Source organism: Nannospalax galili, unplaced genomic scaffold, assembly GCF_000622305.1.
Source record: "Nannospalax galili isolate Female #2095 unplaced genomic scaffold, S.galili_v1.0 scaffold25, whole genome shotgun sequence".
NCBI classification, from domain to species: domain Eukaryota; kingdom Metazoa; phylum Chordata; class Mammalia; order Rodentia; family Spalacidae; genus Nannospalax; species Nannospalax galili.
The window spans coordinates 3,350,906-3,374,285 of record NW_008355642.1 but is presented as its reverse complement, the minus strand read 5'-3'; the positions used below and the strand labels follow the sequence as shown (position 1 = coordinate 3,374,285).

General features: G+C 35.7%; 1 protein-coding gene and 1 non-coding gene across 5 annotated transcripts in view; one reads left to right on the top strand and one right to left on the bottom strand.

Annotated features, from left to right (window-relative positions):
* Col4a5 (collagen type IV alpha 5 chain) overlaps positions 1-23,380 on the top strand; it is a 281,900-nt gene that overhangs the window by 81,766 nt on the left and 176,754 nt on the right. The gene's annotated exons all lie outside the window — the stretch shown is intronic.
* Positions 15,352-15,483, bottom strand: LOC115067666. The gene has a single exon (XR_003847037.1). It is a non-coding gene; the product is annotated as a small nucleolar RNA SNORA21 (small nucleolar RNA).

The following is a 23,380-nucleotide window of genomic DNA, read 5'->3' as shown; positions in this document are numbered from 1 at the left end:
AAGGGAGATATGGATAAAAATTGGGTTAGATTAAGGGAGGGGGGAGGGAAGGGTATATGAGGAGCCTAGGGGAAAAGGAGAAAGAAGCAGTTCAACAGAGGTAGGATCATGGGAGCAAGGGTATTAGTAAGGAAGAAAGGGGGGGAAGTGCAGGCACCTTAAGTGGGAAAACCATAATCACTATCTTTTAAAAAATATTTTTGAGAATTTCATTCAGGATATAATGTGTTTTGATTAGATTCACTCCCACTTCCCACCCTCTATTATAATTTTATATCATGGCATTTTAGTGTAAGTGAAACTTCAAAAATCTGTTTATTAATTAATATAGTATGTAGCTATCCATGTTCTGACTTCTCTTCCTGTGCTTATGAGTCTTCTCTACAACTGACATTAAAGTTTTTTTCAATCTTTAGAACCTCTTATTAACAAGTGTCAAAGAATTCAACCATGCTTTCATTGCAAATAATCTGATTTCAACTGTTTTCTGAAGACTAAGTTTTCTTAACTTTTGTTTTTAAAACACATTGGTTCTCCAACCTGCTGCGCATCAGGAATAATTTGTGTTGGGGCTAAGATAGTCAGGTTAAGGACCACTACTGTTATGGAATGACATTTTCCTTTTGTTTTAGTAGTGAGTAGATATTTTTATCATGCTTTTTGTTTGTGTTTTTAATCTATGTAAGCTTCCTTGTTGCTATGCCTTTTTTGTCTTGGCTCTTTACCTTTTGATGATTCATTGATTCGCTATAAATATAATTCTTCACATACATATCAAATATCTCTTGCCCATAATGCTAATAACTAGTACAATTGCCATTGTTTTTGCTTTGTAAATCAGTCCTAGTCAATAAAGTGTGTTCCACATACATAATTTTAAATTTTCTCATAGTAACATTTAAAAACCATAAATACTTGAAATAAATTTGAGTAACATGTAATTTTATTGAACATACCACAAATATTATCATTTGTACATGTAATGTACAAATAAGTAATGAGTAAGATATTTTGTACTCTTTTTAAAAAATATTTTTTTTATTCTGTGTGTATGAGTGTTTTGCTTGCATGTAGATAGGTGCTCCTGTGTCATGCAATACCTGCAGAAGTCAGAAGAGGGTGTTGGATCCCATGGAACTGGAGTCAAGGACGATTGTTAGCTGCCATGTGGGTGCTAGAAATTGAACCCGGGTCCTCTGCAAGAGCAGTCAGTGGTCTTAACCACTGAGCCATCTCTCCAGCCCTGATAGTTATACTCGTTAATCTTTGTGTTTAGTTCTCATTTCCAGTAGAGTTTCTTATTTTGCTGTCTACAAAATAAAAACCATATTTGTTCCTCTGATTGTGAATACCAGTTGCTGAGTAATTTTGTTAAAAATGTGCAGGGAATTCTAGTCCATTAAATGTTATGGCAAAACCTAATTTCTTCCTTTCCCTTCCTGTAAGTAGACAGTGGAAAGGCCTAGGGCATGCTAGTGCATTTTTACATTGGCATAGAACCTTGGATTTGGACTCACTGCTTTAAATGTCCTTAGAACACAGGTTTTGATTGCTTCATAGGAGAGACTCCAGACATATTTATGCTCAGCACAACTCTGAAATTTTTATTCTTATGATCATGGTACTATGGCCTTTTTGTTTGCTTCCTTTATGTGTGATGTTAATACTTTTCCAAGGCCAAGTTACAAACAAATAACTACAGATAACTGCAACTTGTGGTAATGTGTTTATATTTATGGAACTGCTTTATTGTAATCTTGAGAAAGGTTTTGATACTTATCACATGTCTGTATATGCCTGATATTATGGAAATCCAGTCAGCAGCCAGTCCATAAACACCTTCTTGCCATAAGGTCAATGTTCATATTACTTCTCAATTTTCATTTTTATTGGAGTCCTAGCTGTGGTTAACTCATATGTCTGAAAGCAAATAATTGAAAATTGCTGGTAACTTTTGCATCCAAAATGGTAACATAGTATCTAATGGTTTTATTGTGTCATTCATGTTTATAACTCATTTTTTCAAAGATTTATTTTACTTTATGCATGTTTCTGTGTATATGTGTATGCACACATGTTTGTGCAGGTGCCCATGGAGGCCAGAGGAGAGTGTTAGATCTCTCAGAGCTGGAATTGCAGGCATCGTGACCCACCCAACATGGGTGTTGAGAACCAACTATGGCCCTCATGACTGAGTAGTAAGCACTCTTAATCACTGAGCCATCTCTCCAGTCCACACTCTATCATACTAGTTTTCAGTTGGAATGCTTTACTACGTTCTTCCAGAGGAATTATTTAGCAGTGTAAGTTGTGGGTCATTTGAAGTTAAACAGCAGCAGTGTAACTCTAAACTCACCATCTGGTCTCAAATAGTCATTGAAGCCCTTTTACCCTCAATTTCTGCATTTAAAAACATAGATCACTATACATAGACAAATTACAGAATTTATATGTAGAGTACTGGGTAAAATAATTATCACCTTCTTTTGTAAATTGCAAGGAGCTCTACAAGGCTTGATTTTCATTTTTATTGTTTTGCAAACTTTCATCCTAAATTTTGCAATGTATCTGTCTTGTGTATGTGGTTCTTTATGTGACAAGATAAATATGATAGTATAACTTGAGGATGTATGTGTTGAGAACAGGCCATGTCCTGCTCTAAGTTACTCCACATTGTAAACATAGTAGTTTTTTCAGACTGTGCCTTCCCTTGAGAGATTCCATCTTACAAGAAACACAAGACTCCATTTTGAGGATTAAGGATGACGCTGTAACTTGGTGAGCACATAGATAATACTATCTGTCCCTCAGCACCCATGAGGTGAGAATAATAAATATTTTGTTCCTAAAAGTAGAAATAGTTCCACCCTATAAATTTATTAAAGTAAATTAAGACTGTAAGAGAACATGGATGTATTTAAATCAGGTGAGGAAAACCAGGCATGGGAACTTAGCAGACAAACCAAATGGAAGAAGGGGTACAACTCTCTTTCTTGAACCCATATAGAGGAGGATACTTAACACTGCAATGGTGACAGACCCACCAACCTGTTGTCTGATCATCTTATCTATGAATCAAGAGACCAACAAGTAAGGAACTCCCAAGTATCCCAGGGGCTTCTGGTTGTCTCAGTCACCACTGGTGATGAGCCTACTCAAATTGCTGTCCATTCATCCACACATTTGTCTGTCTGGACTTCTGTTGATCCATCTGCCTGTTCATTTGTCTGGACCTGGTCCTGTCCTTTGCCTCTACAATCTCTACTACATCTTACTTCTGTAATTCATTCTATGCAGCCTGACTCTATGGAAGCAGTAGCAGCATGTCCAGCAGACCTCTAGCCTGGTCTCCTTATCTTATTCCCTCAGAGATTCTTTTTGCATCTCTGTCCTCATCTTTACCTCTCAGGATTCTATGAAGTTTGCTGAAATCTGCTGAAACAACTGTGAGTGCGCGCATGTGTGTGTGTGTGTGTGTGTGTGTGTGTGTGTGTATACATAATGTGTGGTGCATAATGTATAATTTGATAATTAATATTATTAATTAAGATTAGAGTTAAAGAACCCATGTTTGCCTTTACCAGGGCTATCATGGAAAATGAGAGAATATTTGGCAAAATGTTGCCAAAGAAACCACCATTCCTTGTGAATTTGTTACTCAGTGAATTCTGATCTTAAGGAAAGACACAAATGTGTTCTTCTGTATTTTTGATATAGCACATGCATGATGGTACACAGTTTATTATTGAAAACATGTATATCAACATATTTTCTTATTAAGGTTTTATATTAGACAGGCATGGGAATTCTTACAACAGACAAAATGTATCCCTGTCCTGTCCATCTTTCTCCATTCCCCAAGTAACTTGATTTAGTTTGAGTAGAGAAGTTAAATGTCTCCTGTTTTACTTCTATTATAGCTTTTTTGGAAGGAATATTTAAGTAGATTTATTCAGTTGTACTCATTTTAAGATTATTTTAATCTGTTCCTTGTTTTAGTTCCCATTGCTGAATTTTTCGTAACAAGGAACTTAGGCATGTTGAATGGCTAGAATAGAAATACCACAAATCTCTTTATTATGGGCCATCTCCCCTCAATGGCTGCAGGTGAATGCCATTGATCATATGGTCTTAAGTAGTGGAGAGCTGCTAAGTCTTCTATGCTGTGACTTTTGTCTTTATTTTCCAAATTATATCATAAACATATTGTTGTGCAATTAGTTTTTTGAATATTGACTTTTACTTTAAAACTTTGGGAAAGTTTTAATCATCAGGAAAGTGCAGATTTTGCAGTGGTTAATACAGAGATTCACAATTGGAAAAGGTGTAGAGAAAAAGGTACTGTGGAGTGCTTAGCCCTAAATGGGTGACGATGACTGAATTCCTGATCATGTTCCCTCAGCTGCCCAAGTATAGGAATGACATGCATTCACCACCAAACCTGGATCATTTGTTTCTTTCTGCTGATAATGGAACACACTTATGGCAAATGTCATTTTCACTATCCAACTGCTACTAAAAGAGTCTAATAACCTAATTATTAAAAGTTTGCAATTCACATAGTTTAAATCCTATTAGAAGCATTTGTATATAAAATAATTACTTGATGTGAGGCACAGGTATAACTTCCTTGCTCTAAACGTAAAATTATTGGGACTAATCTGTGGAACTTGTCTGTGGATTTTGTAGGTTAAGTTATTAGTAAAGAAGTAATTGATAATGTGTTCAGAGTAATGTTAGAATAATGTTATCATTTATTAGTTGATGTCTTCAGATCTTTGGGCTCACTTTCATCAACGTGAGTTTATGCATATCATAAGTCTAGCATACTTCCACAGCCTTATAACTTTTCTTAACTGTCTTCCCAACCTTACCCTATCCCTTAATGGGAAAAAAAATGGGTAAAAACTAAAGAAATATGTTTTATTCTTTAATTTATTTAATTTATTTATTTTAATTTTGTGTGGTGTATGATGTGTGTTTATGGGTATATGTATAATATGTACAAATTGTGTGTGTGTGTGTGTGTGTGCGCACTCGCATGCGTGCTCGCTACTGCACATATGTGGAAATAAGAAGCTAACCTCAGCATTGATCCTCACATTCCATCTGGTTTGAAGGAAGATCTCTTTGTTGCTTCTTGCTCCTCTGCATACAACAGGCTAGCTGGCCTTCTGAGCTTCTGGAATACTCTTGTCTACTTCCTGTCTCACTGGTAAACACTGAGACTACAGATGCACACTACCCATGATAGGTGGCTTCTGGCGATTTAACCTCAGTTCGTTATACTTACATAGCAAGTGATTACCCACTGAGCCATTTCCCCTACTCCTGCATCATATTATAGTGTATCTCTTAATGTTTTATTTCTGAATGTGGAGAAAGTGTCAACCCAGTTTTGGTTAAAAGGCTTTCCAACTGATTAATGTGTTGATCAATAACTTGATTTTTAAGAAAGACTTTTATTATATTAAAACTAAAATGTTTTCTCTTTATAGAAAATCTGGTAAAATATCTTGGCTTTTGCTCAGAATTTGGAAGCAAATGAGAATCAATTTGAAATATTGAAGAAGTCAAGGGAATAGTTGTAACTCTGCCTCTGTCATTGACTGGCCCTGTATTTCCTCATTTGTAAAGTGATAGGAATACTTTAGTTAATTTCTAAGACCTCTTAAAACTCCTCTAATATTTTATTATTAGCTTTTATTAAGAAGGAATAAAGCCAGGCATGGTGGTGCATGCCTTTAATCCCAGCACTTGGGAGGCAGAGGCAGGTGGATCTTTGTGAGTTCAAGGCCAACCTGGTCTACATAGTGAGTTCCAGGACAGCTGTGGCTACAGGGAAACCCTGTCTCAAAAAAAAAAAAAAAAAAAAAAAAAAAAGAAGGAATAATAAGGTGTGTTTAAGGATTGTGTTAGGATATCACTGAAACAGAATACAAAAATAGCCAAAACTTTTTACTCTGGACCTAACAATGAATGACTAATCCATGCTATTTCAATGGAGATTTTGTACTTTGTTGTCAGGTTGAAGATAACTTATTTTTTAAGTGTTAGTTTAAAATAATGTCTTCTAAGAGTGTGCTACAGTCACCAAAAGAGTCGTTGCATGATGGCCATGGTATAGTAACATACTGTATTGCATGCCTACGGTTCAAAAGCTTTAACCCATACTGAAAACCATCCGTTCTGTTTTTCATCCCTTTTGATTTCCTCAATCTCACTTATTCAAGGGCAAAAACTTGCAAATAATTTTTGCATTATCAACCCTGGTCTACCTTATTCAGTCTTTTCCCAATGCTATGGCATTTTCAGTTAAATCATTAAGTTGTATTTTCATTATTTTGATTATGTGAATATTATGAATATTTTGCTTATTGTAATTGGAAGTTAATACCTTGGAACAGAATTTTCTTGGGTGGTTCTTTTTCTCATAGTTCAGTTACTATTCATGTAATATATTTCTTAAACTATTTTTTTCTAGAAAGTCTTATCATCTATATAGTTACCTCACTTTTTCCCTAGGAAACTACACTGAGAACATCATTGTTAGTGGTCTTTTTGTTATTTTCTTATTTTCTAGTATATAAAAATATAGTTAACATAAATATATTGGTTTATAACCATCAACTTTACTAAGTTATTCTATTTTCTCTGCAGAGATCATTTTGAATTTTCTTTTCAATAATTTAACTAACATTTGTCTTTCTTTCCTAAACTTTTCCTTGAGGCTAAATTCAGCTTCATGCTTTATTTAGTATTTTTGCATCTATATTCATTGGTAAAATTAGTCTGTTATCTTTGCTTCACATTCAGTCATGTGGAGGTTTGGTAACAAAATTAGGCTAATTTTGTCCTTTCTCTTCTTTTTTCTCATAGTGTTGGGTTACACTTAAAGTTCTTGCTCAAGCTTAATTACATCATGTTTACAGATTATGTTCTTTATGAATTCCATCCTTTGTATTTGTGCAGATTGCTTTAAGGCCCAGTGTATGATCAGTTAATTTCTAGGATTTGCCTGATATAAATTTGTGTTCTTCATTTGCTGGATATGCTGCATTGTATATGCCCATTAGAATAAGTCTGGTAGTCACGTTCAAATCTTTGCATGGTCTTCTAAATTATTTTGTTTACATGTTCTATCAGTTGTCAGGGGTTTGTTTAAGATCTCCAAATATGTGCTTTTTTGTACCCTTATAAATATTTTGGCTTTTATTTTACGTATTTTGAAGATGTTATTAGTTTGTATAATTTAAAGTATTTTTAAGAAATCTTGCTTGTGAACCAAATCTTTTATCATTTTGAAGTGACCTTGTTTTATCTCTCATGTGTTTTGCCCTAAAGTCCACTTTGTCTGAAATTAATATAACTATACCAGCTTTCTTTGGTTATTATTGGGCATAGGTTTTTCATCTTTTGTTTCAGTCTTTCCATGTAATCTTAGGCTTTTGATGTCTCTGATAAATATCATACATTCTGAAATTTGCTTCATTTTTTGAAGTCCTAAGGATTCCAGCTTTTTCTCAATGTACTTACCTAAGAATTTCCTTAACATTTTCAAAACATTGTAAGAATATATAATGTACACAATTATATCTTCATCTAGATTCAACATTTGTCAACATTTTGCTGTGTTTGTTTTATGTTTTATATCTCTTGCTCCCTAGTGTTTCTATGAATGTGCATGTTCAATGATTATATGTATGCACATATATTTGTTTTATAGTTATGCCATTTGAAAGTAACTTAAAGACAGCATGACATTTTATGTACCTAAATACCTCATCATAGTTCATGTCTTAAATTATTCTGAGAAAACATAATTAACACACTTAAGACAGTCAATAATTTTATTATTATTATTATTATTATTATTATCATTATTATTATTATTATTATTATCATTATTATTATTATTATTATTATCATTATTATTATTATTATTATTATCATTATTATTATTATTATTATTATCATTATTATTATTATTATTATTATCATTATTATTATTATTATTATTATCATTATTATTATTATTATTATTATCATTATTATTATTATTATTATTATCATTATTATTATTATTATTATTGGAGACAGGGCCTTCCCAGTGCCCTAGATGTCCCGAATCTCACTATGTAGAACAGGCTGACCTCAATCTCACAGAGATCTTCCTGCCTCTGCCTCCCAAGTCCTGGGAGCAAAGGCATATTCCACTATACCCACCTGATGACTAAAAATTTTAAAGGAAAGCATAATGCTTAGATCTCTTCAGTGGTTTCAAAATCTTTCATACTTGTTCATATCCTGCTTTTGTTTATTCTCTTAATTTTTAAAAAAATTCAAGACTATGATTGAAGAAAATTTTCCATGAACCTCTTCTGTACATCTTGGGAAAACTGGAGCTGCCCTCCAAATGAACTCTTTTCAAGGATGTTTCATAATAAATGACTTGGAAACTAGTGATATTTATCTCTCTTTTCAAGAAAAGCCAGATATGTTTACCTTATACTATAATAAAGACAATATCTCAAGAAAAAGTCAAACAGGGTTACTACCCATGATAAGACATGTAGGTTCCGTAAATACTTGTTTTCTCTTCAGTAACAAGTAGCAATATAACTTGTGTGCAAGTTCATTTTGTCTGGTTAGCATAATCCTGTGAAATTGAGAACTCAGGGAATTTCACATATTGCTGTGAGTACTGCATTGTTAAATCCAATTCAGAAGTCTTATATCATCTAGCAGTATCCATGATAATGTAGCAAGCTCATTTGTTAGCTTCCAAGTAGGGAAAAATCTTAGACTCTTCATGACTTTTGATCTAGTTACCTTCCTATATTTTATTTCTTGACACTGACTTTCTGTTTTTATTGAATTTTTGTGCATTTTGTATAATCTTTAAAAAGTATTGTATTACTTTTGTTTTATGTGTTATGAGTGTCATTCAGTTCCCGCAGAAATCAGAAGACATGTCAGATCCCATGGAACTGGAGTTACAGATGGTTGTTAGCCACTATGTGGGTACTGGAAACTGAAACCAGGTCCTCTGTAACAGCAGACGATGCTCTTAATCACTGAGCCATCTCTCCAGTCCCCATTATAATACATCTTAATCATATTTAGCCCCCTTCCCGTATCTCCACTCCCCATACCCTGCACCAGATTTCATGCATTCTATCATATGTTTTAAGGCCTATATATCAAGTCAAGTTTATGTCCCCAGATGTCCCTTTGTGTGAGTTCATTCACTGGAGCCTTGTCATCCTTAAAGCAGACCAACTCTTCCTCACTGTATGAGTTACTTTTCTGTTTCTGTGATAAAAACACTGACCAAAGCAATTTATAGAAGGAAGAGTTTATTTAAGCCTACAGTTCCAGGGGAATTACAGCCAGTACATCATGGCAGGGAAGCACTGTGGCAGGAGATGGCTAGAACAGGAGCAAAAATCAGAGATCTCACATTTTCAAACACGCACAGGAAGCAAGAGAGTGACTTGAGATGTGGCAAGGCTTAAGAACTCTGTAAGCCCGCCCCCAGTGATGTGCTTCCTTCAGCATAGTCACACCTTCTAAGATCTCCCAAAACAGCGCCACCATCTGGGGGCAAAGTGTCCAAATACTTGGAACCTATGGGGGACAGTCTCATTCAAACCATCACACTCACACAGCAGTGATCAGTTACCAGTAGTTCCTCATCTAAGATTGGGACTTTTTACCCATTCTCCCCATTCTATGCTGAGTTTTTCTGGTTTGAGTTTGCATGGATTTTGTGCATGCTGACAACATTGCTGTAATTTCATATGAGCCAATTCCCAGTCGCCTGAAAAACTGTTTCCTTGGCATCATCCACTACCCCAGTCTTTTTGTCCCCTCTTCCACAGTGGTCACGGAGCCTTCAATGGCGAAGTTTAATATAAGAGTACTACCCAGGGCCACACACTCTGTAGAGGTTGTATTGTAGATGTGTTACTTAGGACTGTGCATCTCACAGACACCTATTCACATGAGTTTCCTTCCATTGAGTGAACCCTAATTCCAACTAGAAAGCTGTTGATTACCCCCAAGATCTAACTGACAGTACTGCACCAATAGCAATCGTTTGCTAGGCCAGTCGTTTATTAGGCTTTATAGCTGGGTAGGATTATTGATTGGTTTTCTCACTGGGAAGCTTGTATAGTATCTTGTTACCATGAGAGCTTATATAGTATCCTGTTACCATGAGAGCTAATCTTCAGAAAGGAGGCTTCCATCAGTTCCAACTCCATTGTTTCAAGTCCTGTGTCCGAATTATGTCCTGTCCTCAGCAGTAGGTTCTTTCCTGTAAGTTTCGGGATGAAATCAAGGGATGTGGCAATAGTCTGTGTTATTTTGGGAGTCTTCTGGACTATCCTGACTCAAAGGGAGGTTTCTCCTGTCTTCCACAGTGTATCTTGTTATATAGCCTTGAGTAACACACACAGATACACAGACACACAGACACACAGACACACACACACACAATTGCTTGTGTATTTTTCAGTAGGTTATTGGACTAATACATTTCCCTCTGGTTTTTCACACCATATAAGTGTTATTTTTCACTCCCCTCTCTCCTTGTCTAGCTTCCCTTTGCCCTCCCCAGTTAAAATAACCCCGTTTTACCCATTTCCTCCTTGATAGTACCTGTGTCCTCTTATCCCCTTCTCTTGATCTCCTCCTTTCCCTTTACGTCCATGGTTCCTTGTATAATCCTCCTTCTTCCCTTTCCAGTTAAATATGCCCATTTTTTCCATGACACTGGTTTTTAACAGCATCTTAGAGATATGCTTTATATAGCATAAAATTTATCAATTTAGAGCATATATTCAGTATTTTTGTCAGCTATATACATAGTTGTGCAACCATCCCCTAAATCTTTTTTTGTCTTTTTGAGACAGGGTCTCTCTGTAGCCCCAGCAGGTCTGGACCTCACCATATAGACAAGGCTTGCCTCAAACTCACAGAGATCTACCTGCCTCCTAAGTGTGGTGATTAAAGGTTTGCATCATCGTGCCCAACTTTTTAAAATCTTCCCCCTAAATCAATATTAGAATGTCTTTATTAACCCTCAAAAGACCCTATCCCTTAGCTTTCTCTTCCCATTGACCTCATGTATAGATTTGTAAATACAAATCTACTTTTTCCTATTTTTCTATTTATTCTGAGCATTTCATATAAATAAAATAATTCAATACGTATTGTTATTTTTTGTGTTCCTTTACCTAACATAAGTTTTTCAAAGTCCAGGCATATTGTATCATGACACAGTACTTCATTCCTCTTTACTATCAAATGATATTCCATTTTATATGTATAGTAAATATTTATTGGTTCATCTGGGCGAATACTTAACTTTTTCCTATTTTCTGAGGTATTATTAGTAATGATATTATGAATACTCATATACAATTTTTTATAGAAATGTTTCTGTTTTGCTTGAATATATACCTCTGAGTGGACTACTCTGGTCATTATGTTTAAATGTTTGAGCAACTGCCAGATGGTTCTAAAATGGTTATATCATTTTACATCCCCCAAATCAATGTAAAAGTGTTCTATTTTGTATCTTCAGTAATACTGATTACTGTTTGTCTTTCGAAATATAGTTCTCTAGTATGTATGAAATGGTATTTCATTGTGATTTCCATTTTCGTTTCTATAAAGACAAATGATATCAAGCATGTTTTTATGTGCTTACCGGCTATATGGTTTTTTGAATAAATAAATATTCAAAACTTTTACCCATTTTTGTATTGGATTATTTGTCTGCAAAATAAATTATAAGCCCTTTATTTGTTTGAAATATAAGTCCTTAAAAGCATATATAATTTACAAATGTACTTTACTAATCCATAACATGCATGTTGTATTTTCACTTTCTTAACAATGGCCTTTGAAAGAAATTCTTACTCTGATGAATTTTAAAATTTTATGAAGATTTACTTTACTTTTAATTGTGTGTGTGTGTGTGTGTGTGTGTGTGTGTGTGAGTGTGTGTGTGTTTTCATATGTGAGTGCAGATGCCTGTACAACCCCAAAGAAGTAGTCAGATCTCCCTGGGGCTGGAATTACAGGTGATTGTGAGCCACTTGCGTGGGTGCACGCAATTAACCTGTTGGTCTCTCCAGGCGCATTGATAAACTTTTTGAATGATTTTATTTCTTTAAAGTGTTTTATGTATTTATTTATTTTTAATAGTTTTATTGATTTGAGAATTTCATACAATGTAATATTGATCACATCATACCCACTCACTAGATCCCCTCACCTTACTACTGCTCCCACAAATTTATATAATCTACTAATATGATTCTAGGATTTTTAAAAGGCCTATCTTGTTGAATCTGTGTTTCCTAAGTGCTCTTGAGTGTGGGTCTATGCCTTGGAGTCTGGTCAACCTACCAGGCATCATAGCAGTAAGGAAAACTGACTCTCCCTCTCCATGAAGCCATCAGTTGGCAGCAGATCCTCAACTAGAACTAGGCCTTTTTGCCCACTTCCCCCAACTATGCTGGGATTTTTTTCTGGCTTGAGTGCGAACAGGTCTCATGCTGTCACAAGTGCTGAGGTTTCATATGTGCAACTGCTCTGTAGTGTCCGGACAACCCAATTTCCTTGTTTTCATCTATCATCTCTGGCTCTTACAATCTTTCTGCTCCCTGTTTTCCAATGATCCCCTTGGGAAGAGAGGCTCTGATATAGGTGTCCCATTTTATTGCTGGGTACTGTGAAGTCTGTTATTCTCTTGCACATTGATTATTTGTGTGTCTATGGATAATTGCCATCTACTGCAAGAAGACTCTTTTCTGGTGAGAGTTGAGAGATTTACTAATCTATGTGTTTAACAGTAAGTTATTATAAGTCAGTTTAATATTTGTTTATTTAGCAGACTAATAATAGTAAATTCTCTTCTATGGTCTGCAACCTGTCTAGCCACAGGTTTTTGGCCCTGATAACAGTGTCAGGTAAGGACTCCATCTTGTTAAGTGGGCCTAAAATCCAAACAGAAGGTAGTTGGTTACTTCCATAACATTCATGCCACTACTGCAGTAAAGGGGAAATTTTGCCAGGCCAGTCAATATTGTAGCTTACAAGATTCACACCTGCAGAAGACTGATGATTAATTTCTCTGTCAGTAACATGCACACACGTTTTAGTACTATAAGTGCTGCCCAGCAGAGATGTAGCTTCATGGTCAGTACCAGCTTGATTCTTCTGTGTTCTGTGACTCAGGTATGTAGTAACTTCAATAACAGTGTCTTACTATCAGTGTCTTGTGGGTAACCAAGTGCAATGGCCATAGCCAGTATTGTGTGAGGATCTATAGGCTCTCTGTGGTTAACACCTCCAAAAGACAGAGTCCATTCCTGATATTTGGCTTTGCATTTGATAACCTGTGGTGTTTATTAGGGTTGCTGAACCTGCTATAGGGTATCTACATTTAAGCTCTTTATATTGTATATGTTTACATTGAAAGAATATTCTATAGCAAGTTTCCATATGACTCTTTCAAAAGGCCTCCGAGGTTAAGTATCCTTCCTTTTACTCCCTAGTCTGCCCTACCCTCTCATTCCCCAATCTATTGTCTATTGAAATTTTTGTTACTTGTACTTTCAAAATTTCATCTAAGAAGGTTTGACTTTCTTGACAGAAATCAAGAATATGCACTTCAGTGTTTTCAGAATTTTATAATTTTAAGTATTTTTTATCCATTTTAAGTTAATTTTCATGTACAGTATGAGAATGGGGTCTGTGGTTGTCCCACTACTATTTTTTAAATTTTTATTTCTTTTTTTATTTTTCCCAGGCACTATTTTTGACAATATTGTTTTTTCCCCCCATTGAACGTACTTGCATTTTTTGTTTTGTTTTGTTTTTTCCAAGATGGTTCCATGCAAATTAAGCTGATATCAAACTTACTATGTAACGAGGCTGCCTTAAACTCTTGTTCTTCCTGCCACTGCCTCCTGAATGCTGGGTCTAGAGGTATATACTCCCATTCACAGCTCTGCTTGGCAATGTTGTACAAAATATTTACTCTTGATGAATGACTTTCTTAATTCTATTCTGTTAACCTATGTTTATCTTCATGGTAGAACCACATTGATCTTTGTTGCTTTTGGTTTTAGGATTTCTTACAGTTCTATGTGAGATTCCATATTAATGTTAATAATGCCTTGTAAATTTTTGCAAAAATAAATGCACAGAATTTTTATAAACATTGCCTTGAATCTACAGAAAAATATGAGGGCTATCACCATCTTAACCCTCTGAGGATGGTAACATTCACTTTTAAAAAGTAACACAAGGGCCGGGCGTGGTGGCACACGCCTTTAATCCCAGCACTTGGGAGGCAGAGGCAGGCGGATCTCTGTGAGTTCAAGGCCAACCTGGTCTACATAGTGAGTTCCAGGACAGCTGGGGCTACAGGGAGACCCTGTCCCCCCTCCCCCCAAAAAGTAACACATGAACTTCTAATCTATGAACATGGGATCTCTTTCCATTTATTTAGGCATTCTCTTAATTATCCTAATGTTTTGCCATTTTCATGGTATGTGTTTTGAATGTCTTCAGTTTATCCTTTTCTAAATATATTTTAATGAGTTTTTAAAATTTCATACATTTCCCACTCAAATCCAGACCCCCTCCTCATCAATGTCTCCCCTCTATTCCCCCACTGAACCTTATACACTCTGCCATACACTCTGAGTCCCTATTTGTTCAGGTGTTTGTACCCAAATGTCCTTCAGTGTGAATGTGTCCACTGGCATCTAGTCAGCCCATCCAGTGGTCATATGTAAGTCAAACTCATGCTCTTTTAAATGAATATTTTACTTGATTTCACACTACTGTGTAGAAATATAATTGAATGTTGAGTATTGATCTTATACTTTGTAACTTTGCTGACTTTATTTATTAGCTTTAATAGGAATTTGGGGACAAAAGACTATCTCATATGTGAATATTAATAGCTTTTCCTTCTTAATTTTACTTTGTTTCCCTTATAAGAAAATGTTTAGTGTTAGTATTGAGTATGATGTTAGCTGTGGGTGCTTTTTTACCAAGTTGAACAATTTTCCTTCAATTTATATCTCTTCTTTTGTTCCTAACCTTAGTAATTCGAATCCTTCCTTCCTTTTTTCCTTCTTTCCTTCCTTCCTTCCTTCCTTCCTTCCTTCCTCCCTCCCTCCCTCCCTCCCTCCCTCCCTTCCTTCCATGATGATGACTTGAAAATTTTCCTCATCTTTTCTAAAAATCAGCTTGTGGTTTTGATGATTGTCTCTACTTTTTTTATTCTACATTTCATTTATTTCAGTTCAAATTTTTTTTTCTTGTCACAATACCAATTGAAGTAAAACAACACAAATTTCTACTTCACCCAAAAGCAGTGTTTTTATTCCACTCCTTCTTGACAGCTCAATTTGTCACAGCGAAAGACCTACTGGGAGCTTCTAAAAGGGAGATCAGCTCAAATTTCCATTATTTCCTTCCTTCTATTTGCTTTAGGTTTAGTATTCTCACTTTTTCTAATGGATAAAGAGGTGGGGGTATTTATTTGTCATCTTGTTATAAGTGTAAGCATTTGGAACCATTGATATTCTAAGTATTTGCCAAACCTTTGAGTATTTTTCATGTCATTGTCATTCATCTCAAAATATTTTAATATATCTTATGATTTGATCCATTGATTAATTAGGTGCAATTGTTTCTTTTTTAAAAAATTCTTGTGAGTATCCAATATTTTATTATCCAGTATTAATATTTTAATGTAATCTATTTCTTATCTAACCAGGGCTCAAAAACATACTTTCGATGGTTGATAAATTAATGTGTGGTTTGTCCTGGACACTGTCCTATGCATGCTTGAGAAGATTATATATATTATTGGGTTGAATGTTGAAAAATGTGTTAGATAGGGGTGGTTTGCCCTGTTATTCAGCAACCTATTTCTCTGTTGCTCTTTTGTCTTGCTTTTGTATTTATTTTATATAAAATGTGGGACATTGAAGCCCCCAACATTTTTTGTGTTGTAGAACACCAGAGTTTATTCCTCCTATCAGATTATAGTGTTATACCCATTGACTGGCTTTCTCTCCCTCCTTCCCTCCATTGTCCTTCACATTATACTTCATAAGTATGTTTAAATTCTATCAATAAGAAAAAAGTGAAAATTGCATATTCTGTTTTAAAACTCTATGCCTTACTGAAATAGAATCTCTAGAATGTGTTCCTAGAATTGGAAAATGTTTTTTTACAGGATCTTAATACATACAGAAATTTTATTACATTGCTGCTTCTGGGACTGGAGAGATGGCTTAGTGGTTAAGAATGCTGGTTTCTCTTGCAAGGAACTAAGTTTGATTCCCAGCACCCACGTGGTTGCTAACAACCATCCATAGCTCCAGTTCCAGGGAAATTCGACACCCTCTTCTGACCTCTGTGGGCATTGCACAACAAGGGTGCACTAACATACAGGCAATATACACTTACACATAAAAATAAAATAACAATATTTAAAAATACTTTTACTTCTGTCTAATATCTATGTCAAATTAAACATCTCTACTAAAAGTGTGAAATTGAAAATGATTCAAAACTTGAAATCGTTTTACTATTTTGATTACAGCAGAAAGAGAAAGTTCCATAATGAAACTTTGTTTTATGTTTAAAATTATTTAAGGCATTATGTATGCTGAGGAGGTAACTCAGTGGTAGAGCATTTGCCTATCAAGCCTAAAGCCCCTGTGGTTAATCACTCATACCAGAAAAAAATACCTTCAGGATGCTTATATAATGTGTATATGAAATCTAAATATGTTTTATGTTTAGACTTCAGTCTTTCCCCTAAGATATTTCATTGTGTATATGCAAATATATCAAATTAGAAAAATAAAATGCCAAAGAATCTTGGACCAAAGCATTCCAGATTATGTTCTAATCTTTATTTTTTATTGTAATACTCTAGGATCTAAATTTATTCTCTTCTGTATTTATCATAAAATATGTATATTGAGTGATTTGTTATGATGTGCCAACATCAAGGATCAACTATATGCTCATATAGCATACAGTTGGCCTGTGTGTTTGTGTTTGTACACACCTTTTTCTGAATTTTCTATTTTGTTTCTTTAATATTCTTGTTTTTTGGGTGATTCCATACTATTTTAATTGTCATACTTTTTTTGGTATTTTTTGAGACAGGGTCTCCCTGTAGCCCCAGCTGTCCTGGAACTCACTATGTAGACCAGGCTGGCCTTGAACTCACAGAGATCCACCTGCCTCTGCCTCCCAAGTTCTGGGATTAAAGGCATGTGCCGCCATGCCTGGCAACTGTCATACTTTTAAGATATGTTTTCATGTGGGATAATATAATGTCCCTTAGATTTTATTTTGATTTTTTTCTCCTGAAATAAAAAATTTAAAGATAACTATAGTTCCATTGTTACCTTGCATTAACAATTGTCAGTGATTTTGTAGAAGTCATTTTTCCCACAGAATTGAAAGATGAAGATAGGATTTGAGAGGCTGAAACAGAAGTATCAGGAGTTCCGTGTCATCTGGTATATGTAGTACAACTCTGCCTCAAAAATAAGTCAACACATCACAGTTCCTTATTATTTTTTACATATCAACTTAGGAAGCCTTTTAAATGTTTTTGCTTTGTTTTGTTTTTGCAGAAGTCATTTTTCCCACAGAATTGAAAGATGAAGATAGGATTTGAGAGGCTGAAACAGAAGTATCAGGAGTTCCGTGTCATCTGGTATATGTAGTACAACTCTGCCTCAAAAATAAGTCAACACATCACAGTTCCTTATTATTTTTTACATATCAACTTAGGAAGCCTTTTAAATGTTTTTGCTTTGTTTTGTTTTTGCTCTAAAAGGGCTTTCTACTTGTCCTTCCAAATCATATTAATAGTTTCAGGCTCAAGGGAATTGTCTTTCTTAACTATAACTTTGATAGTTATTGATACCACTCAGTTTTTTATTTCTATTTATTTATTTATTTATTTATTTATTTAGGTCTTTTTGAGACAGGGTCTCCCTGTATTCTCAGCTGGCCTGGAACTCATTATGTTGACCAGGCTGATCTCAAACTCATAGAAATCCACCTGCCTCTACCTCCCAAATGCTGGGTTTAAAAGCGTGCATCACCATGCCTGGCACAACTCAGTTTTTTTAAAACTTGGTGATTCTTCAACAAATGTGACCTCATTAAACTAAAAAGCTTCTGTACATCAAAAGAAGCAACCAAGGAAGTGAAGAGAAAACCCACAGAGTGGGAGAAAATCTTCACCAGCAACACATCTGACAGAGGTTTAACATCCGGAATATATAAAGAACTCAAAAAATAAAGAATCGAGAAAGCAAGCAACCCAATTAAAAGATGGGCTAAGGAGCTGAACAGAGAGTTCTCAAAAGAAGAAACAAAGATGGCTAAGAAGTGCCTTAAAAGGTGTTCAACATCATTAGCAATTAGGGAAATGAAAATTAAAACCACTTTAAGATTTCATCTTACCCCAGTCAGACCGGCTAAGATCAAGAGAACAAATGCTACCAAATTGGAGAGGATGTGAGGAAAGGGGAATGCTCATCCACTGCTGGTGGGATTTCAAATTCATTCAACCCCTATGGAAAGCAGTGTGGAGAACTCTTAAAAAACTCCAAATGAACCTACCATTTGGCCCAGCTATACCACTTCTTGGCATATACCCAAAGAACTCATCCTATTGCAGAGACAGTTGTACATCCATGTTTGTTGCTGCTCTTTTCACAATAGCTAAGACGTGGAAGCAATGTAAATGTCCCTCAACCGACCAGTGGATAATGAAAATGTTGTACATTTACATGATGGAGAGAGAATAAAAGTAGGAAACAGATATTACTAAGGGAAATATGGATAAAAATTGGGTTATTTAAATGGGAGGGGTGAGGGAGGATTATATAAAGAACCTTGGGGATACAGGGAAAGAAGGAGCTCAAGAGAGGTGGGAACATAGGAGAAGGGTATTATTAAGGGAGAAATGGAGGAAATGAGAGCACCTTAAATGGGGAAACCATGGTGGAAAGGATAGACAGTGAGAGAGATAAATAATGCCTAGGTAGCTTAAAAAAAAAAAAACTACACGGAACCATATTAGTCCAACAACCTACTGACAAATTATACATACAAGTAGTTTAAGGAGCAAAATATATGTCTAGTCAACGTTTATCTGAGAACATTTCGTCTTTGCCCAAGCACATGGTAATTAAAAGTACCAGACAGGTGGAACCAACGTTCTTGGCTGTTTAACAGCCATACTTTGAGGTGTATACTAATCTGGTCAGAGGGACTTAAGGGCAGTTTTTCCTCTTTGTGCTCCAAGGTCCACTAAGTTCCAGGGGACTATGGAGCATCTCTCAAAATGTCCTATAACTGTGCCGAGTCACTTGTCTTCTTGTTCAGGGAGGCCATGGAGACCCCACTAGATGGAATTGAACCAGTGTCCAGTCTACAAAGAGGAGGGTCAACACAGAGGAAACATTATCTCCAGGCTTCCAAGTGAAGGCAGCCATGGTTGAGTGGGACCTTTGAGTTATCTTCACATAGATGGAATTGGTAAAAGAAAGGAGCCAGGGCCTCCTTCCAAGTCCATGTGACCCCTGAGGAACAGAACCTCAAACGACTTTAAAAGTAAAAATAAATTGGTTTATCTGGGCCAACTGTATGGTCTTAAACACCCAAAAGGAAAGTATAATGAAAATCTAAAGTGATTAGTATATTTCTTTAAGAGTCCATGTGTATAAAGCCTACATAACAAGAAACAATGCCAGATAGGAGATACCTTCCTTTGAGTTGTTGGCCAGTGTGGCCCAAGAGACTCCCAGACAGTAACCCAGCATAGAACTGGGGAAATGAACAGCAGACCCCAATCTTATCTAAAGGAATATTGACAACTGATTGCTGCTAGATGAGGAACAGCTGATCTTCCTAAAACAAAGATCACATGATTCGTTTCTGTTATATTGTAAATGAGAAAGTAGCCCTAGAGTAATGATTTATCCAGTCTCCTCGTGATTCATATACTAAAGTAAATCAGTATATATTCCTTGTATCTTAGTACTTTTCCCATTACTGCTGTAACAATTATTCCATTTAGTTTTAATTCTATTTTTTTCCCTTTGTTCATGCTTAGACTTTTGAAAAGTAGATTGCAAGGTTTTTATGGCACCACCCACATCTACACAATTTTTGTATCTCTTGCAGACCTACTATTGTGTTGTGTGCTTATTAGGCACCATATCAATAATAAATATTGGTTAAAAAATGTTGTTCCACTGACCAGATGTCTAATTAGGGCAATTTCCTTTTGGCTGCTCATTAATAACTGTATGGAAAGTGGCATCTAGTGGTTGGCATGTGTATTACAATTACTTGGTTTTTATTGTTATCTGGTTTTTTAAACCCTTGAGTAATGGAGTTCATTTTGTAACCTATGTGGAATAAATAGATTATAACTTAAATATTTTAGTTAAATTCAAACAAATTTATCTATAAATTGTAAATGTTTTAAGGACTGTTATCACTAAACTACACTTTATGTCAGTTAATAAAACAGTATAAAACGATGAAATCACTAATGTTTGATAAAAATATTGTGTAAAACTACACAAGAATACATAATGTTTTGATTATAAATTATTTTAAGATTTGTTATTTTTCGATATTGAGACATGAAAATATGCTCATAAAGAAGCTTCACATAGATTTAGTCTGTTTTTGTAAAATTCTATTAGGCTATTTCATTGCATTATTTTCAGGATATTTAATTTGTATTTCGGAGGGAAATCTCTTAGTACAAAAACTGGAATGCAAATTTATGCCATTTTCTTCTCAAAACAGAAGCCATATGCCTAAATTCGTAATCAAAATGCAGGTATGGCTCTGTAGAGATGGCTTAGCACTTAAGAACACTTGCCGTTCTTTCAGAGATCATTGGTTCAATTCACAGTACCCACATGGCGGCTAACAACAATCTGTTATTCCAGTTCCAGGAGATCAGACACCCTCTTCTATTCTCTGTAGGCATTGCTCATATGTCTTGCCCTTACATATACATAGTTAAAACATTCATACGTATAATAAAAATACATATATTAATTAAAATAAAGGAATATCAAGGGGAGATGAAAAACATGGGGGTTCTTTAACTAAGGAGAGAGGAGGGAGGTGATACACAGTGAAAAGTGGGAAGGAGAGATAAGTAACACCAAGGATGTTTTAAAAACATGGAAACATTGTTTATAAACATAGTTTATATATATATACATTATATATTACATATGCATGTATACATGTTATTTATTTAAATGAAGTTACACAACAGAGGGTGGTAATGCTTTTACAAGAACTGTAGGCTATCTAACAAAAACCCCAGTGCCAGGCATAGGAAACCTTCCTTCTAAGTGTACATCAGGGTAGTCAAGGAGATTCCCAAGCAACATATGCTGTTGCTATCATCCTTGATTGCCTCCCAGAATTTAATAGTAAGCTATATTTCTGAAGACAACACACACTTTAGATACAGGACTTGGAGGAATCCAGATAGAACTGGCCTAGAAGCCTCCTCCCTGAGAACCAGCTCTCATAATATCTGAACTTGCTATGCAAGCTGCCAAGGGAGAAAAGCAATCAACAGTCCTACCCAGCAGAAAAGCCTACAAACCACAACTGTGGGAATGACTTCTAGGATACTAGCTGAGCTTGCTTACAATATAAATAAGTTTACTATGCCTTGAGATCCTTCTGTAACCTAAACATAGAGCTTTAATCCCTCATGACCCTTCTTTCTTTTGTCCCAGAACAATGTGTGTGTGTGTGTGTGTGTGTGTGTGTGTGTGTTGTGAATATCAAAAGTGCTGCGAGAAGGAGCTATTAGTTATTGGAAGCAATGAATATTATCCCACGTTGTGTTTTAACAATAAGTGTGGATAGATTGATACAATCTGTGTTTATGTGTACAGTTTTAGACCAATAGGGGTCAGAATGGGCAAAAACCTTTTCTGATAAGAGTCTGCTTTTACTTGCACATCTCAGGCTGGATTTCTGTTTTAATACAGAGTGATGGCTTTTGTTTGAAAGCATAGTTCCATCAGAAATCTAAAGGAACAAGTTCTCAGAACAGTTTGGACCCCCACTCTTGGTTTAAATGAATACTAAGTGTCAGGCTTTATTTATTCAAGCATTACTGTATTGTGGCATTACAGCACCACAACAACAATGACAAGCCCAGCAAGATATCCCAACTAGTGCAATAGTGGTAATCTTTTTCTTGTGAGTAACCAACAATGTCTAATTTGACATAAGCCCTGCTCCACAGGAGCGGATTCATGCTTGGTACTCTAAACCTAGAAAAATATCAACGGCTGGAGAGGTCGTAGACCCTAGAGAACCTACTACTGCCATTTCCCTAAACAAATACAATTTCTAACTGTATTCCAAAACCTTATCCTTAATCCCACAGATTAGTGTAGCTCTCACCACTCATCAAGGAAGCTTCTTTTTGCAACAGATGAAGACTATTACAGAGAGACAAAACTTGTTAAAATGCAGAGATTAAGTGTCTGTGGGGTACCCAGTCCCAATTGAAATATCTAAAAAAATAACTCTACACCTAAGGCTCAAGGAACATCATGGAAGAGGGGGCAGAGAGAATGTAAGAGCCAGAGGACCAGGATGCCTGCTGCTAGAGAGTGTCTTCCAGACATGACAGGGAAGCTGCATCCCTAAAATCTCAATTATATTGTTGCCTAAACAAGACCTACATAATGACAACACCCAATGTGTTGCTTACATGCCAATGTGAATGGGGGAAATTTCACAAGGTTACACCTTTAGATGTAAATAGCTATAGAAAATTAATTGCTGCAGAGAGAAAGAATCAGGTTTCTCTACTGATGAGCTCCTTGAGAGGTAACCTAATCCCAAGTGGTCAGTCTTAAGCACATATATATTAGCATCACTAAATGTATTTAGTAAGGTATATGTGTGTGTGTGTGTGTGTGTGTGTGTGTATACTTAATAATAATTAAAGAAGTCAGGATATTGAGAAGGAGTTGGGTGAATGAGAGAAAAGTTGTAGAGGAGAGAATGACAGGTGGAAATGATATAAATACATTAGTCATGAGCTGGAGAGATGGCTCAGCAGTTAAGAGCACTGACTGCTCTTATAGAAGACCTGGGTTTGATTCCCAGCACCCAAGAGGGCAGTTAACAACCATGCATAACTCCACTCCCAGGGATCTGATGCCTTCTTCTGTCCTCCTTGGGCATTGCATAACATGGGTGCACTTACACACATGCAGGTTCTACACACATA